A 7,695-nucleotide genomic window follows, 5' to 3' on the forward strand; every position below is an offset into this window, starting at 1 on the left:
ATAAGGTTGCAAATTAAAAATAATTTTTTTCTGCATCTAGCTCTGAAAAAATATTTGGGCTTCTAGCAGTGTGTGGGACTTGGTCTATTAGTCCATCTATACTGACCTCCATCAGGTTGCAAATTAAAAATAATTTTTTTCTTCATTTATCTCTGAAAAAATATTTGGGCTTCTAGCAGCGTGTGGGACTTGTTCTATTAGTCCATCTATACTGACCTCCATCAGGTTGCAAATTAAAAATAATTTTTTTCTTCATTTAGCTCTGAAAAAATATTTGGGCTTCTAGCAGTGTGTGGGACTTGTTCTATTAGTCCTTCTATACTGACCTCCAGCAGGTTGCAAATTGAATATAATTTTTTTCTGCATCTAGCTCTGAAAAAATATTTGGGCTTCTAGCGGTGTGTGGGACTTGGTCTATTAGTCCATCTATACTGACCTCCATCAGGTTGCAAATTAAAAATAATTTTTTTCTGCATCTAGCTCTGAAAAAATATTTGGGCTTCTAGCGGTGTGTGGGACTTGGTCTATTAGTCCATCTATACTGACCTCCATCAGGTTGCAAATTAAAAATAATTTTTTTCTGCATCTAGCTCTGAAAAAATATTTGGGCTTTTAGCAGTGTGTGGGACTTGGTCTATTAGTCCATCTATACTGACCTCCATCAGGTTGCAAATTGAATAAAAAAATTTTCTGCATCTAGCTCTGAAAAAATATTTGGGCTTCTAGCGGTGTGTGGGACTTGGTCTATTAGTCCATCTATACTGACCTCCATCAGGTTGCAAATTAAAAATAATTTTTTTCTGCATCTAACCCAGCCAATAGTTTTGGCCTAATACCACAGTTTGGCCACTCAGCTCTGCTCGGTTACCATCCATTGTTTTTTTGTGCAAACAACTCCAGAGTTGTGAATTAGTTAACCACCAAAATGAGTGGAAAAAGGCCTGCTGCTGGTGGAAAGGGGAATAGGCGTGTTGGGAAGGGGAAAAAAGGTTGTGTCCGTGGGGTAGGTGCAGAAGAAAGACCATCTTCCAGCCAAACTAAAATGTCTACTTCTTTTAGCGGACAATGTGATAAGATCCCTTTCTTACGGCCACGCCAATCGCTACAAATTCCAGATGAGGCACAAAAACAGCAGGTGCTTCAACGGATATCAAGTGCTCCTTTAAGTGGGCTCTCCTCCACATCAACTTCAACATCACAAATACTCCAGTCCTCAAAGGTGTCACCCAAATCGCACTTGCTTCCTCACAGCTCCCAAATCTCCAGCTGCCCGTCTGAGTATGAGGTAGAACAGATGGTTGAGTCTGCAGAGCTGTTTACTCATACTATAGCCTGGGAATCAGAGGTCGACTCCAGCGCTTCTGTGAATCCAGACGAGGAAATGATCTGCACTGATGCCCAGAATCTTTATGAGTCGGATCCAGGACCAGACGCAGAAGGTTCTGACCATAATGTAGACCCTCATTCCCAAACTGTAACTCCTGTTGGTGGAGACAATGAGGAAGACGATGATAAGACTCAAATACCTGATTGGAGCGACAACTTTAGTTTTTTGTCAGGGCAGGAACAGGTTGGCTCTGAGGACGACGGGTGTGATAACGCACAGGGTGATGATGATGAGGTCGGAGATCCCACTTACTGTCAACCCACAGTCAGCCAAGAGATGAGGTCAGCAGAGGAGGTGGAGGAAGATGCTAGTGACGACGAGGTCAGGTTGCGCCTTCCTGGACAGAGACGTAGTACTGGAAGCACGTCAACAACTGCATCCTCAAACACAACTCTGCCTCTCACCACAAGTCGTGGTGGCTCTTCAGGTCGCATGGGTGCTAAGCCTTGCATAGCCTGGGCATTTTTTCAGATCGATAAAGATGACCCAACTCGTGTTATCTGTAACATTTGTCAGCAAAAGCTAAGTAGAGGCCAAAAAATACATAGTTTGAGTACTTCATGCATGAACCGGCACATGGACATGAAGCATAAGTTGCAGTGGGAAGCTCAGTGTGCTACAATGCGGTCTAGCCGGCCGGGCCAACCACCGTCTGCCATATCTTGTGCATCCGCGGCCTCTTCATCCTCTGTGACTGGGGGGACAGCAGTCACACCTGTTTTGGGGCGCAGACCTGCCACCTCTTTACCCGCAACAGCCAGCGTGATTGGCAGGTCATCATTTTCTTTGGAGGTGGTAACACCAGCTGGTCTTGAGCGCTGTCCGACATCGATAGCACCACCTTTGGATCAAGGCAACCTAACATGTCCGCCTGCATCTTCCTCACAGACCGGCAGTTTGCCGGGGACACCCTTATCAACCCCGTCTAAGCACAATAGCCAGCCCTCGGTCCCTCAGATGTGGACAAGTAAAAGACCATTTCCTCCTAGCCATGAGAAAGCTAAGAGGTTGAATTTCACCATCTGCAAGCTCTTGGCTACAGAAATGCTGCCTTTCCGCCTGGTGGACACAGAGGATTTTCGAGACCTTATGTCCATCGCAGTGCCCCAGTACCAGATGCCCAGTCGGCACTACTTCTCAAAGAAAGGTGTGCCTGCGCTCCACCAGCATGTCGCACACAACATCACCGCTTCTTTGAGAAACTCTGTGTGTGACAGGGTGCATTTCACCACAGACACTTGGACGAGTAGGCATGGACAGGGGCGTTACATGTCGCTGACTGGGCACTGGGTAACTATGGTGACAGCAGGACAAGGGGCTGCTGTCCAAGTCTTGCCGTCCCCACGAGTTGTGCGTCAATCCTCTTTATGTCATTTTTCCACCACTGCTTCTGCCTCCTCAACCTCCTCTCGGTCTTCCACCTGCACCCAAAGCCTGTCTGGTCATGCCACAAGCTTTCTAACTGCGCAGAAGGGATCCTGCACACCTCCTTACTATGCTGGCAGTAGGGCTCAACGTCATCAGGCGGTTTTTACATTGAAATGTCTGGGAAATGTGAGTCACACAGCTGAGGAGTTGTGGTCAGCTCTGGAGAACCAATTTCATGAATGGTTGTCTCCACTGGACCTGAAACCAGGGAAGGCCGTGTGCGACAATGCTGCAAACCTGGGTGCGGCCCTTCGCCGGGGCAATGTCACACACGTGCCTTGTATGGCTCACGTGTTGAACCTGGTTGTCCAGCAATTTTTAGCCCACTATCCCAGACTAGATGGCCTTCTGCAGAGGGCACGGTCGCTGTGTGCTCACTTCCGCCGTTCGCATCCCGCAGCTCAGCGACTTACATCTCTACAGAAGTCGTTGGGCCTGCCACTTCACCGGCTAAAATGCGATGTGCCTACCCGGTGGAATTCAACTCTGCACATGTTGCAGCGACTGTGGCAGCACCGACAAGCCCTGGTGCAATACGTTCTGACGTATAGCCTGGGCCAACGAGATTCAGAGGTGGGGCAAATCACACTGGAGGAGTGGTCTCAGATCAGGGACCTATGCACCCTTCTGCACAGTTTTGAAATGGCGACGAAGATGTTTAGTGCTGACGATGCCATTATCAGCATCACTATTCCGGTGATTTACATGCTGGAGCACATGTTAAACAGAATTCGGAGTCAGGTGGTGGCACAAGAGGAGGTGGAGGAAGTAGAGGAGGAGGAGTTGTATGCGGAAGGGCTAACATCTGCAAGGTCCAGACGGTCGGCAGCACCAAGGCGGCAGGCATGTGAGGGTGGGGGAGATGGTTTTACCAGGGCGCATGGAAGCAGCCAAACTAGTGAGGAAGGTGCAGGAGCCCAGGAAGAAGTGGAGGACGAACTGATGGAAGACTCATCAGATGAGGGAGACCTTGATCACATTTCTGTTGTGCGAGGTTGGGGGGAGAGGACAGAGGAAGGAAGCATGATTGTTACCTCGCCACCAACACAACAGGGACTTGGTGCTCCTGGATGCGCAACACACATGAGTGCCTTCTTGCTGCACTACCTGCAACATGACCCTCGAATTGTGAGAATTAGAAATAATCCTGACTACTGGGTTGCCACACTGTTAGATCCCCGGTACAAAAGTAAATTTGCAGAAATTATTCCTGCCATAGAAAGGGATGCACGCATGCAGGAGTATCAGCAGAGACTGTTGCAGAATCTTACATGTGCTTTTCCACAAAATACCAGTGGTGCACGTAGTGAATCTCACAGTTCCAACTTGCCAACCGTGGGACCGTCAAGTGTTCAGCACTCAAACCGTAACAGAACCACAGTATCTGCTGGTAACATCAATTTTGCGGAATCATTTCACCACTTTTTTAGCCCATCCTTTGCAAGGCCACAGGAGACAAGAAGTCTGACACATAGTCAACGCCTAGAGACGATGGTACAGGAGTATCTCCAAGTAAACATTGAAGCCACGACTGTGTCACTGGACCCTTGCTCTTTTTGGGCTTCCAATCTGGATAAATGGCCGGAGCTAGCCACTTACACCTTGGAGATCTTGTCATGCCCCGCAGCCAGCGTTCTGTCTGAACGTGTGTTCAGCGCTGCTGGTGGTGTGCTGACAGATAAGCGCACGCGGCTCTCCACTGATAATGTAGACAGACTCACGTTCATAAAGATGAACAAATCATGGATCCGAAACGACTTTTCTACCCCTGTGTCATCCTGGGGAGAGTAAAAGCTTGATGATTGGTTAAAATCACCCTACCAACCGTTTTAAGCTTTCAAATTACTAATCATGTTTATCTGTATCTTGACTGGAAAATAATTTGGGCTTTGTAGCAGTGTGCAGCACTGATCCTATTAGGCCATCTATAATAAACTTCACCAGATTTAAAATTAAAAATAATTTTTAGCTGCATCTAGCCCGGAAAATAATTTTGGGGCTCCGAGATGCGCAAGACACATAAGTGCCTTCTTGCTGCACTACCTGCAGCATGACCCTCATATTGTCAGAATTCGAAGTAATCATGACTACTGGGTTGCCACACTCTTAGATCCCTCAAACTTTTCGATCAACCTTTTCATTTTAATAAAGACCAAAAAAATGGTCATTTTTGAAATTATAAGCATTAGCAGGTTGTTAGAAACTGAAATCAAACAGTTTTCAACTCAAAACTTTATTCTAGGTGATGTTACATTTTCACATAGGACCCCTTGTTCGAAAGGAGCTTCTGAACTCTCTCGTCCATTGAATTTGTCAGGTTTTGGATGGTTTCTGCTTCAATTGTTTTGCATGAGGACAGAATACCCTCCCAGAGCTGTTGCTTAGATGTGAACTGCCTCCCGCCATCATAGACACTCCTTTTAATGATGCTCCAAAGGTTCTGAATGGGGTAGAGGTCAGGGGAGCATGGGGGTCACACCATAAGTTTGTCCCCTTTTATGCCCATATCAGCCAGAGATGCAGATGTTTTATGTGCAGCATGAGATGGTGCATTATCATGCAGAAAAATGATCTTGCTGTGAAATACACGGTTCTTCTTCTTGAACCATGGCAGGAAGTGCTGTTTGAGAAAATCCACATACATTATGGAGTTCATCTTTAGCGCCTTCAGGGATCCTAAAGGGGCCGACAATCTCTCTCCCCATGATTCCAGCCCAAAACATTACTCCACCTCCTCCTTGTTGGCGCTGTAGCCGTGTTTGCGTGGGGTGTCCATCAACCAGCCATCCTCCACTCCATTCATCTGGACCATCGAGCGCTGCACGGCACTCATCCGTGAACAAAACAGTTTTGAAATCAGTCTTCATGTAATGTTTGGCCCACTGGAGCCGTTTCTGCTTGTGTGAAGTGGATAGAGGAGGTCGACAGGATGGCGTATGCACAGCTGCAAACCTCTGAAGGACCCTGCATCTTGTTGTTCGGGGGACATTGGAGGCACAAGCAGCTTCAAAAACTTGTCTGCTGCTATGACAAGGCTTTTTTGCCGCTGCTCTTTCAACCTGACGTAATTGCCTGTAGGAAAGAGTCCTCAATTTGCCCTTATCAGCACGCACACGTGTGTACTGTGAATCAGCTACATACTTCTTGATTGCCAAGACACTTCATCCTGATCATCGCACAATGTTGATTGTAGTCATGCCTTGACCTAAACACTCCACAATTTGTTGCTTCTCAGCAGCCGACACATCCTTTTTCTTTCCCATTTTGGCAGAAAATGTAGGCTGCTTAATAATGTGAGAGAGCCTTCTTAAGTAGTCTTGCCTTTCATTGGACACACCTGCCAAACTAATTAGCACAGGTGTCTGCAATTGCTTACAGTGATATAAAGAGCCCTGACACACATCACCATCAATGAGTTTAACTGACAAACAAACAAATTCTTCCCTTATCACTCCTAAACACTTTTTGCATAATAATTTGGAACGCGGTGTACATGTGCTTTTCCACAAAACACCAGTGGTTCACGTAGTGAATCTTACAGTTCTAACTTGCCAACCGTGGTCTGTATGGAATTGTTCAATAAAGGGCCCAAAATTAAGATAACATAGATGGGAGAGGTCTCTATGAATAGGAATTCCTAAGTATTTGATACCCTGTGAGGGCCAGGCAAAGGGAAAGTTGGACTGGATGGAATCCTATATGGATTTAGGGAGGGAGACATCGAGGGCCTCAGACTTCGCTGCATTGATTTTAAAATTTTACCATGTAACAAAGTGATCTATTTCAGCCATAACAGCAGGGATGGATATATGTGATTGAGTGATATATACTAGGACATCATCAGCAAATAGAGAGCACTTGTACTCGGTGCCTCCCACCTCAATCCACCTAATATTGGGGTTATGGCGAATTGATGAGAGCAGGTGCTCCGTCACTAGGATGTATAAGAGAGGGGACAGAGGACATCCCTGCCTTGTCCCATTGGTGATTGTGAAAGGTGATGAAAATGTTCTGACGCACCCCCTGGGCCTTGGGACACCCGGAGCCGGACCCTTTTTGGTGGATGCTGGTGGTTGTAGTCTTCGTGGCGGCGATCCAGTTCCGTGGCTCAGGGCGGTCAAACCAGTGGCGGAACTATTTATGTGGTTTTGATGTTTAAATGTCCGACTACGCCACCCGTGGATTGCGGTCAGAGTGAACCGCCGCTACAGGGCAGACCGCTAAGGCTGATGTTGTGGGTGCAGCAGAGCGTAGCATAACTCCCCACGGGAGGAGTATAGCCTCAGGGCAGTGTATGCGGAGGATGGGGGTGATGGTGCAGGGCAGCAGCAGTAACGACACGGAGTCAGTGATGCAGTTCAGGGCCTTTACTCACAGTTCTTATTATCCAGACCACGTCTGCAGGTAACGGCTGCCCACGTCGTACTGTGCTCACCAGGTGAGGGGCTCAGACAACTCCCAGATAACTTTGGAGCGCTTCACAGGACCCCCTTTGTGTGTCCTTTGTCTGGCCTTTCTTACCAACACTTCTGTCCGGCTGCCTCGGGCCTCCTCTTGGTAAACTTGGCGCCAGTTTCCCTGACCCTATGTGGTGCCTTCCTAGCGGGTGGAGCAAGGGGCTGCGCCACATAAAATGTCAGAGCCTCCGGTTTCTAGCTGAGGGTCGTTTCCTTCCTCCACTAGTTCGGGGAACGGTCTCCCCCTTTGGCCTGACCCCTCCACGCAGGTGGATTCGGGCGTGCGGTGGCGACTCGTCCGTCCGCACCCCTGGGATCCCTTCATTCCTCGTTCCTGGAGCCTTCTCCGCTCCTCTTCCTTCCTTCTCCCTCTTGCAGGCCTGGGCCTCTGTTACTAGGCCCGCCTCCGGAGCAGAGCTCATG

Source organism: Phyllobates terribilis, unplaced genomic scaffold (assembly GCF_046119375.1).
Source record: "Phyllobates terribilis strain yellow unplaced genomic scaffold, ASM4611937v1 Scaffold_7__3_contigs__length_470593459, whole genome shotgun sequence".
NCBI classification, from domain to species: domain Eukaryota; kingdom Metazoa; phylum Chordata; class Amphibia; order Anura; family Dendrobatidae; genus Phyllobates; species Phyllobates terribilis.